The sequence below is a fragment of the Camelina sativa genome, chromosome 10 (assembly GCF_030686135.1).
Source record: "Camelina sativa cultivar CO46 ecotype springtype chromosome 10, ASM3068613v1".
Classification (NCBI taxonomy): Eukaryota; Viridiplantae; Streptophyta; class Magnoliopsida; order Brassicales; family Brassicaceae; genus Camelina; species Camelina sativa.
In genome coordinates, this window is record NC_141889.1 from 12,769,125 (window position 1) to 12,780,725 (window position 11,601).

The 11,601-nt window shown below is 39.7% G+C and overlaps 2 pseudogenes across 1 annotated transcript; both read left to right on the forward strand.

Moving 5' to 3' along the window:
* The first annotated feature begins 376 nt into the window (after positions 1-376).
* On the forward strand, positions 377-2,193 carry LOC104718855 (UDP-glycosyltransferase 84A4 pseudogene; annotated as a pseudogene). The gene has a single exon (XR_015568066.1). The product of XR_015568066.1 is annotated as a UDP-glycosyltransferase 84A4 pseudogene (transcript).
* Positions 2,194-9,942: 7,749 nt separating this feature from the next.
* LOC104720350 (UDP-glycosyltransferase 84A4 pseudogene) lies at positions 9,943-11,206 on the forward strand (annotated as a pseudogene).
* Positions 11,207-11,601: the final 395 nt, after the last annotated feature.

Genomic DNA, 11,601 nt, shown 5'->3' on the forward strand with positions numbered 1-11,601 from the left:
AAAAAAAAAACACTTAATGGCTCGCTCGATCTATGGATTAACCAAGGTTTAGTGTAAACCATATCTTAATTTTGATTAACCTTACCAAAAAATAATCTTAATTTTGGTTAATATAAATTTAGTCTTAGCTTCAGCTTGTTAGCAATTGAGTCATCCATCATAGTTCAATAAGCATACGTTGTAATAAAGTTATGAACATAGTTTGTTGTCCTCGATTTTTTTCGTTTTGAATTATGTAGGCATCGCAATACTTTTTATAATGGTTTTTGTTTCTTCTTATGAACGCGTTTACCAATTTTATCATTCTTTTTTTTTTAATACCTTTGCCCTATATGATTAAATTTTCTACAATGATAAAAATTATCCTAATACTATAAAATCGACAGAAATTTAAGAAAAAATATCAATATTTTACTTAGAAAAGCTAGTAAGCCGCTGACAGGCCTCTACCCAACCTTCCATAAATATAATAAGTCCAACATGGAAATAGTGTTAAGAAGGCAACTGTAATCTAATTTGTTTTAGTTACAAAAAAATATTGGAAATGGAGATGGAGATGGAGATGGGATCGTCGCTAACCCATGTAATGCTCGTATCATTCCCAGGCCAAGGTCACATAAACCCTCTTCTTCGTCTAGGAAAGCTCATAGCCTCCAAAGGCTTACTCGTCACCTTTGTCACCACAGAGGAGCCATTGGGCAAGAAGATGCGTGAAGCCAACAAAATTCAAGACGGTGTTCTTAAACCGGTGGGTTTAGGTTTCCTCCGGTTCGCGTTCTTCGACGACGGATTTGTATACCAAGGCATTGATTTGTCATTAAAATCACTTGAAGTTGCCGGGAAAAGAGAGATCAAGAACCTGATCAAGAAATATGAGAAGCAACCAGTGAAATGTCTTATAAATAACGCTTTTGTCCCATGGGTTTGTGACGTAGCCGAGGAGCTTCAAATCCCTTCGGCTATCCTATGGGTCCAGTCTTGTGCTTGTCTCACCACATATTGCTACTACCACCACCAGTTAGTTAAGTTTCCGACCGAAACCGAACCGGAGATCATCACTGAAATCCCCTTCAAGCCATTAGTGTTGAAGCATGACGAGATCCCTACCTTTCTTCACCCTTCCTCTCCATTTCCCAGTTTGGGTGGTATCATTTTAGAACAGATCAAGCGACTTCAAAAACCTTTCTCTGTTCTCATTGACACTTTTGAAGAGCTGGAAAGAGACACTATTGACCACATGTCCCAGATCTGCCCTCAAGTCAGCATTAACCCCATAGGTCCGCTTTTTACCGTGGCTAAAACCATAAATTCTGACATTAAAGGAGACATTTCCGAGCCAGTAAGTGACTGCATAGGGTGGCTTGACTCCAAAGAACCATCCTCTGTCGTATACGTCTCCTTTGGGACATTGGCTTACTTGACGCAAGAGCAGATCGAGGAGATTGCGCACGGCATTCTACACTCCGGGTTGTCCTGCTTATGGGTCGTGCGGCCTCCCTTAGAAGCCTTATCCCAAGAGCCACAAGTTTTGCCTCGAGAGCTTGAAGAGAAAGGCAAGATCGTGGAATGGTGTCCACAAGAGAAGGTGTTGGCTCATCCTGCGGTTGCTTGCTTCTTAAGTCACTGCGGGTGGAACTCAACCATGGAGGCTTTAACTTCAGGAGTTCCCGTAATTTGTTTCCCGCAGTGGGGAGATCAGGTGACAAACGCGGTGTACATGATTGATGTTTTCAAGACAGGAGTGAGACTCAGTCGTGGAGAGGCTGAGAATAGGATTGTTTTAAGGGAAGAGGTGACTGAGCGACTGCTTGAGGCCACCGTTGGAGAGAAGGCGGTGGAGCTGAGAGAAAACGCTCGGAGGTGGAAGGAGGCGGCGGAGTCTGCCGTGGCATACGGAGGATCATCTGAGAGGAACTTTCAAGAGTTTGTTGACAAGTTGGTTAATGTAAAGATTATGCCAAACATCAATAACGTGTCGTTTTGATGTTGTTTCCAGTCATTTTAATCATACTAGATGAATAGCCTCACTATGCACGGGCTTACGACTTACCGTTTTTTAAATAATTTTACTATCGATTTTTTAATATTTTTTTAATATATGTAAAGATTATTTTTGTTTTCTTAAATTGTAGAAATTTTGAAAAATATAATTTGATGTTCCTTTTTTTAATACTTCACATAAGTTTTCTTAATTTGTAATTGAATGATTAGATACATGCATGAACAATTTTGTTTTGAGAGATTTAATCAGTCTACAATTCTTGTTTAAAACGTCAAAAAATAAGAGTTTGATAAGGATGCATATATTGTGACAAATAGGTTTTTGGTTAACTAAATTTTACATTCATGTTAGCTCATCAATTTTTGAATATAACTCTAGAATTTGTTTTTTTTTATAAGAAGTTTATATAAATTTTTTTGACACTTCTAAATACTAGTAGAATATAAATACCAACATTCATAAATTTATTCAATTATCTTCCTCTTTGTCTCTATATTTTTCTAAACTAACATTTTACAATTTTATTCAATTATCTTCCATTTGAGAGTGAATCTATTTTTCTTCATATATAAAAATTTATTTTTTTAGGGACAAACTTTCATGAATTTCTCTACAATATTAACCAATATCACGATCACTGCAACAACTCTTCAAAGTATTGACAAAATTGTAACGCGTTAACCATATGTTCATACGTTCATGGTTTACGTCAAGAGTAATAAGTGTCTCTTTGATTCACTCCTGATACCTTTTTTGCTTTTTTGGTGATGCATTTATTTTCTTAAGACATATTCTAAACCTCTCTAAATTCTTTAGTTAAATATTGAAACTGTTTTTGATATAAAAAAGAATAGAAAACATGAAAAATGTTTCATATTCCTTTTAATTTAGGTTTGTTTGCTTTTAAGGAGGATAAACAGGTGACACTCATGAAAAATGTTTCATATTCCTCTCTCCACTGCTGACGTGTCACTCATATAGAAAGAGTTGGTCATTTTTCATAATATAGATTTATTGTTTTTTACATAATGATGTTCTAATTTTTAATGCATTCGTATTTAATTAATGTCAATTTAGCATAAAATTAGTGATGTTGGTTAGAAATAATTGTATTTATAGAATTATTTTTAACTTTTACAACACATAATTTGTAACTGATAGAATATGTATACTAAGTAAGCATTCACTGTTTTTATCAAATCGGAGGAAATGATATTAATAAAAATCAAGGTGAAATCTGGCATCGTGTGTAGTCAGTCCTCGGTCTCACTGACGTAGTGACGTTACTGATTTTCTTTTGAGTACAAATGTCAGTAAAACCGAGGACTAGACTTTTATAAAACCATGCAAAAATTAATTTAAAAACATGGAAGCGTAAACTTTCAAGATTCATTTCATCAAGCTAGAACTCTAAAAAGATTGTGCTCCTGGCTAGCCATGTGTTGAAACTCTATCAAGCTAGAACTCTAAAAAGATTGTGCTCCTGGCTAGCCATGTGTTGAAACTCTATCTAGACCCTCCTCCCCTAAACTCTAATTCCTAACTCTATAGACATAGCCATGTGTTCAACGTTTATTACATAGTTTTCGTATTAATAAAGAATTATGTGTTTTTTTCATTAAATACGATATGTGAAACAATATTAAAATAAAAATATGCACATGTACAATAATTTGATACCTTCAAAAGTTGCAAAATACAATAATCATAACTAAAATTACAAAAAAAATCGTTTTCAGAGATTTGGTAGTGAACCCAACCGAGAGGGATATGCATTATTGATGCATGAATTTCAATTCATCAAAGTATTTGTAAGTTCTTTGATAAGAAAACAACATTCTCATAACTTTAAAGCTCGAGAGTAGGTCGTTCTAACGAAACTGAATTGTTTTATAGTTGTGCCTTTGGAAAGGCTGTCTATGTATCCTTAGAAAGGGATCAAGCCATTCGTAGTTCATATTTTATTCGGTGGACGCTAGGTCATTATCAGAAACTAAGTGATATGGATGAGATGTTAGGGAGGTAGGTGACAATCTGGACGACCTGTGGAGGTAGGTGACAATCTGGACGACCTGTGAAGGTAGGCGACGATTTGGATGACCTGTGGAGGTAGGCGACAATCTGGATGACCTGTGAAGGTAGGCGACAATCTGGACGACCTGTGGAGGTAGGCGACAATCTGGACGACCTGTGGAGGTAGGCGACAATCTGGACGACCTGTGGAGGTAATCGACAAGATGGACAACCTGTGGAGGTAGGCGACAAGATGGACGACCCATATTGCGAATGACTATGTGACCAACCGAGAGAGTTGGGTCCCTCTTCCCTCTCTTTCTTCCCTTGATGCATGTTACCGCATTTATAGGGGAATGTCAAGTTACCAAAAGACCACAATACCCTTCCTTTGTACTGGGCCTAGAAAATTATTGTGTATAGGCCTATTAAGGGGTGTAAGCCCACCCCTAAAAGTATTCACCCCCTTCTTTAGTCCGGAGACTCGGCGACGGGCTGTGACTAGTTGTCGGGCTCAAAGGTTTGGGCTACAATTTGCTTCTTGGGACATCCTTTTCATTCGTCTTTTTTTAAATTTAACTCGCGCGCATGGGATATCTGGGATCCAAAAAACTGATGTTTACCGAAGACAAGCTCACATTGAAGCTGTCTGAAGACGAGCTAAAATTGACGCTGTTTGAAGACGAGCTGAAACTGAAGCTGTCTGAAGACGAGCTGAAACGGAAGCTGTCTGAAGACGAGCTAAAAATAAAGATGTCTGAAGACGAGCTGAAAATAAAGCTGTCTGAAGACGAGCTAAAACCCAACCTGTCTGAAGATGAGCTGAAACCGAAGCTGTCTGAAGACGAGCTAAAACTAGGTTGTCCGAAGTCACTCTGAAACCGAAGCTGTCTGAGGACGAGCTAAAACTGAAGCTGTCTAAGGATGAGCTAAAAGTGAAGCTGTCTGAAGATGAGCTGAGACTAAAGCTATATGAAGACGAGCTAAAAACTGAAGCTGTCTGAAGACGAGCTGAAACTAAAGCTGTCTGAAGACGAGCTGAAACTAGGTTGTTCGAAGACACTCTGAAACCGAAGCTGTCTGAGGACGAGCTAAAACTGAAGCTGTCTGAAGATGAGCTAAAACTAGGTTGTCCGAAGACACTCTTAAACCGAAGCTGTCTGAGGATGGGCTAAAACTGAAGCTGTCTGAAGACGAGCTGAAACTGAAGCTGTCTTCAGACACTCTTAAACTGAAGCTGTTTGAGGGTGAGCTAAAACTGAAGTTGTCTGAAGACGAGCCGAAACTGACGCTGTTTGAAGACGAGTGATATCTTGTGTTTTTATGTGATTTTAAAGCTTAATTATTCATTGTTTTGTGCATATTCATGAGCATTTAGGTTGTTTAGGTTGCATTTTGCATCAAGTTTGGTATCTCAGGTGTTGGAGTAGAGATGTACAAGGAAAGTGTGCTTTGGAGCTAAATAAGTCAAGAATTAACAATATAATGGAAGACACACATTTGGATGCACACAAGATGATTGATGATTCGGAACCAGTCTGCAGTCCCTCAAAGATCGACTCGTATGAAGACCTTTCCTTGGGATTTTGGTCCAGAGTTCTTCACCAAAGCTATTGGAAATTGAGTAAAATTTGCAATGGAGGAGAGTTCAGGACAATCGGATGTGTGTGTAAGGAGTTATAGCAAGAGGAAGATCGCTACCATCAGCGGGCAGGAGCAGCGGCCAAACGTTGGCTGAGTGAAGAGTAGATGTGCATTGATCGTTTGGAGCAGCAGCCAAGAGCAGCGGCCAAACGGTGGCCGAGTGAAGAGTAGACGTGCACTGATCGTTTGGAGCAGCGGCCAAGACCAGCGGCCAAACACTGGCCGAGTGAAGAGGAGATGCACTTAATCGCCACCAGCAGCAGCCAAGACCAGCGACCAAAGCATGGCCGTGTGAGACCAGCGGCCAAAGCATGGTAGTGTGAGACCAGCGGCTAAGATCAGCGGCCAAAGCATGGCCGTGTGAGACCATCACCACACTTGTTTTAGTTTTGATCCGGGTTTGACCCAGTTTGAACTGGGTTGATCCGGCTCCCTTTTATTTTGCTATAAATACTTATCTCTTATCTTTTGCTTATCTTTTGTTTATATCTTGTTTAACAGCCACTTATGGTTTTTAAGCTTATCTACTCTTGGTTTGTTGAATGATTGAGTACTTCTAAATTTTTTTTAATAGCAATTTCTCTTTCAAATCTCTCAATCTATAATCTCTTATTATGATTTCACAAAAATCAAACCATTTCCTTTGTGTGATCTTGATGATGAGTGAGTAGATCTTTTAGAACTTTGGGCTAGGTAGATTGATTGATGATTGATCTTTGATGTCTAGGGCTTTATTTATGTGTTTCCTATCTTGTTTGGTGTTTATAATGCTAGATCAGCCTTGATCATGTTGATTCTAGACTTTAGAATTTCATGCCCAGAAGGTGTTTGATGAAATTCCTGAACCAAACTATTCAAGAGCTTTGGATTCCTAGCCAATGGAAATTGATGATTAAGGTGCTTAGTGGTATTGAGACTTGTTCTTAATGCATGCTTACCTTGTGATTGCCTTTGGAAAAAGTTGATTATCACTTGATTAGCATAGGAATCTCTATCATGGAAATGGATTGATTTGCAATAGTGTTCTTAGCCATAGGATTGTTCTTGATTGTTGCTTAGACATCTAGGATTGGTTAGCTATCTCCCAAGTCAATTACCTTGCCCAGGGTTCACTTGTTTAATCTTGATTTAAAGTTTGTTGCTAGTTGTGTTATGTTTCTTTGAGTTTGCATTGTTTTGATTTGGCTTGTTTTCTATCTTTGAATCAGTTAGTTAATTAAGATTGTTACAAAGAACCAATTCCTGTTTAAGAATAGATTAAACATCTTTGTGTATTCTTAGTGAGTTGATTAATGCAAATTGTGGATTGATAATTTAATTGAAGTAAAAGTACTACATCAACGAGCTGAAACTGAGGTTGTCTGAAGACGAGCTGAAAATAAAGCTGTCTGAAGACAAGCTGAAAATAAAGCTGTCTAAAGACGAGCTGAAACCGAACCTGTCTGAAGACGAGCTAAAACTAGGTTGTCCGGAGACACTTTGAAACCGAAGCTGTCTCAGGACGAGCTAAAACTGAAGATGTCTGAGGATGAGCTAAAACTTAAACTGTCTGAAGACAAGCTGAGACTAAAGCTATATGAAGACGAGCTAAAACTGAAGCTGTCTGAAGATGAGCTGAGACTGAAGCTTTTTAAAGAAGAGCTAAAAACTGAAGCTGTTTGAAGACGAGCTGAAACTGAAGCTGTCTGAAGACGAGCTGAAACTAGGTTGTCCAAAGACACTCTGAAACCGAAGCTGTCTGAGGACGAGCTAAAACTGAAGTTTTCTGAAGACAAGCTAAAACTTGGTTGTCCGAAGACACTCTTAAACCGAAGCTGTCTGAGGACGGGCTAAAACTGAAGTTGTCTGAAGACGAGCTGAAACTGAAGCTGTTTTCAGACACTCTTAAATCGAAGTTGTCTGAGGACGAATTAAAACTGAAGCTGTCTGAAGACGAGCTGAATCTGAAGCTGTCTGAAGACAAGCTGAAACTGAGGCTGTCTAAAGACGAGCTGAAACAGAGCATGTCTGAAGACGAACTGAAAATAAAGCTATCTGAAGACGAGCTAAAACTGAAGCTGTTTGAAGACGAGCTGAAACCGAAGCTGTCCGGAGATGAGCTGAAACCGAAGCTATCCGGAGACGAGCTTAAATAGAAGCTGTTTGAAGACGAGCTTAAATATAAGCTGTTTGAAGACGAGTTAAAACTAGGTTGTTTGAAGACGAGCTAAACTGAAGCTGTCTTAAGATGATCTCAGCTAAAGCTGTCCGGAGACAAGCTGAACTAAAGCTGTCCGGAGACGAGCTAAAACCGAAGTTGTCTGGAGACGAGCTGAAATTGAAGCTGTCTGGAGACGAGCTAAAACCAAAGCTGTCTGAAGAAGAGCTCAGCTAAAGCTGTTCGGAGCCGAGCTGAGCTAAACCTGTCCGGAGACGAGCTGAGCTAAAACTGTCCGGAGACGAGCTAAATCTAGGTTGTCTAACACACTCTCTAGCGTGCCGAGTAATCTGAAATGGATTCCAGATACAAACATGGATGTTTTGAATATGCGAGTATGGACTCGGCTCTACTTTATGTGTATAAAAGAATATCTTTATAATGTAGATAGAGCGAAAGACCGGCGCCTGGCCAGGGCGTTGATGTGATTAGCTCGGATGTTGTATTTACGTCGATTAATCTTTGTTGTGTGCATGTGTATGTACACACACAACCTTTTTTTTTTTTTTTTTGGCATAGCCTGTCTAACTGACGAACTGATAGATAGCAAGCATGCCCATGAGAATGAGAAAATGATTGAAGAACATACATTGTTATTAGTTAACGGGATGGAAGTTGACGAGCTGACACCGTCAAACAAACGAGCTGACAGTTGGCTAGATAGTACAAAACTGAATTACTTGTTGAGACGAGCTGAAACTGAACTCTCTAAAATGGATTGTCCATAGACGAGCTAAAACTGAGCTCTCTAAAAACGGGTCAAAACTGAAGCTGTATGAAGACGAGCTGTATTTGAGCTTGCCGAAAACATGCTTAAGTTGAAGTTGTATGAAGACGAGCTGGATCTGAAGCTGTCTGAAAACAGGCCTAAGTTGAAGTTGTGAGAAGACGAGCTGAAGTTAAGGCTGTCTGAAAACGGGCTTAAGTTGAACTTGTGAGAAGACGAGCTGAAGTTGAGGTTGTCCAAAGACAAGCTGAAACCGCAACAATATAAGGACAAGCTATAACTGAAGCTCTCTAAAGACGAGCCCGAACCCAATCTCCACAACGAGCTTAGAGCTTCCTAATCTGAAGCTTCTTTGCTTGAAAAAGTGTTTATTCCCCCTACTTGGCGCGCAAATTGTTTATGCATGAATTTCAACAAAGTATTTATAAGTTATTTGACAAGGGAAAAATACTCTCATAACTTCAAAGCTCCAGAGTAGGTCGTTCTAACGAGGGAGAGAGCTGAGTTGTTTTATAGTTGTGCCTTTGGAAAGGCTGCCTTTGTACCCTTAGAAAAGGATCAAGCCATTCGTAGTTCATATTTCATTCGGTGGACGCTAGGTCATTATCAGAAACTAAGTGATATGGGTGCGATGCTAGGTAGTCAGGCGACAATCTGGACGACCTGTGAAGGTAGGCGACGATTTGGATGACCTGTGGAGGTAGGCGACAATCTGGACGACCTGTGGAGGTAGGCGACAGTCTGGACGACTTGTGGAGGTAGGCGATAGTCTGGACGACTTGTGGAGGTAGGCGACAGTCTGGACGACATGTGGAGGTAGGCGACAATCTGGACGACCTGTGGAGGTAGGCGACAATCTGGACGACCTGTGGAGGTACGCGATAATCTGGACGACCTGTGGAGGTAGGCGACAAGATGGACGACCTGTGGAGGTAGGCGACAAGATGGACGACCCGTATTGCGAATGACTATGTGTAGAACGGAGAGAGTTGGGTCCCTCTTTCCTTCTCCTTTCTTCCCTTGATGCATGTTGTACCCCGTATTTATAGGGAAATGTCAAGTTACCAAAAGACCACACTACCCTTCCTTTGTACTGGGCCTAGAAAATGATTGTGTACATGCTTTTTAAGGGGTGTAAGCCCACCCTTAACATGCATGGTCCCATATATCAAAGAAATCATAAAAATGTCTCTTTTTTTTTTTTTAGTTGAAAACACATTATTGAACCACCTGATCTGAAGTGTTTATTTATTATGAAAAAGACGTGTATGATTTTGCCACTCGTTTTGGTTATTTATTCACATAATTGGATAGTGTAAAGAAAATGAAACCAATATCCTTAATAGAAAATAGAGATCCATGGAATCTTCTAGGCTTACTCATGTGATGCTCGTATCTTTCCCAGCGCAAGGTCACATAACCCCTCTTCTTCGTCTAGGAAAGCTCATAGCCTCCAAAGGCTTACTCGTCACCTTTATCACCATAGAGGAGCCATTGGGGAAAAAATGATGCGTGAAGCAAACAAGATTCAAGACATCGTGCTCAAACCTGTCTGCCTAGGTTTCCTTCCGTTTGAGTTTTTCGACGATAGATTTGTCTACAACGACGACTATGATTTGTTCCTGAAATCGCTTGAAGTTGCTGGAAAAAGAGAGATCAAGAACCTGGTCAAGAAATATGATCAGAAGCAACCAGTAAGGTGTCTCATAAATATGGGTGTGTGACGTAGCCGAGGAGCTTCGCTGTTCTATGGGTTCATTCTGGTGCATGCCTCGCCTCTTTTTACTATTACCACCACTGGCTAGTTAAGTTTCTGACGGAAACTGAGCAAGAGATCACCATTGAAGTCCCCTACAAGCCATTAATGTTCAAGCATGACGAGATCCCTAGCTTTCTTCACCCTTCATCTTCGTTTTCCTCATTGCGAGATAACATGTTAGAACAGATCAAGCGACTTAAGAAGCCTTTCTCTGTTCTCATAGACACTTTTCAGGTACTGGAAAGAGACACCATTGACCATATGTCCCAGCTCTGCCCTCAACTTACCATAAACACCATAGGTCTTCTGTTTACAATGGCTAAAACCATAAATTCTAAAATTAAGGGAGACATCTCCGAGCCAGCCAGTGACTGCATAGAGTGGCTTGACTCGAAAGAACCATCCTCTGTCGTTTACATCGCCTTTGGGACTGTGGCTTACTTGAAGCAAGAGCAGATCGAGGAGATTGCTCACGACATTCTAAACTTGGGGTTATCCTGCTTATGGGTCGTGCGGCCTCCCGCAAAAGATTTTTCCCAAGAACCATAAGTCTTGCCTCAAGAGCTTGAGAATAAAGGGAAGATTGTGGAATGGTGTACACAAGAGAAGGTGTTGGCTCATCCGGCGGTTGCTTGCTTCTTAAGTCACTGCAGGTGGAGAGGCTGAGAAGAGAATTGTTCCAAGGGAAGAGGTGGCTGAACGACTGCTTGAGAGTTGAGACCACCGTTGGAGAGAAGGCGGTGCAGCTGAGAGAAAACGCTCTTTGAAAAACAAAAATTTGATTTCCTTTTTTTTCAAAATAATCATTTTCCTGTTTAATCTATATATAATAGCAATTCGAAGAAATGCCACCAAAAATTATGTTTTTCCAGTCATACCTTTTGGATAATTTTCTAAAAGTCGTGATGGCTCATTAAAACGGTTATTTATGAAAAGTTACAACTGTTCACTGTAGAGTTGTGTTTATTAGAACATTCATATCTTTTGAAATCTATATATATTTGTCTGTTTGAACTGTTTTCATTTTTTTTGAACACGCAGATTAAGAAGTCTTTACTTTTAACATGTTCAACAAATCAAAAATAATACTGCATAATATAAAATACTAAACTAATCTAAAAGTTGCGTAGAAACTTTAAAACATCCTATATTATGAAACAAAAAACTTCTCTAAAACATCTTATATTTTGAAACGGAGGGAGTATAAATTTTCAATCTCAACAGTTTTTACAGCTTTCTAAATTATTCTCTATCATTCA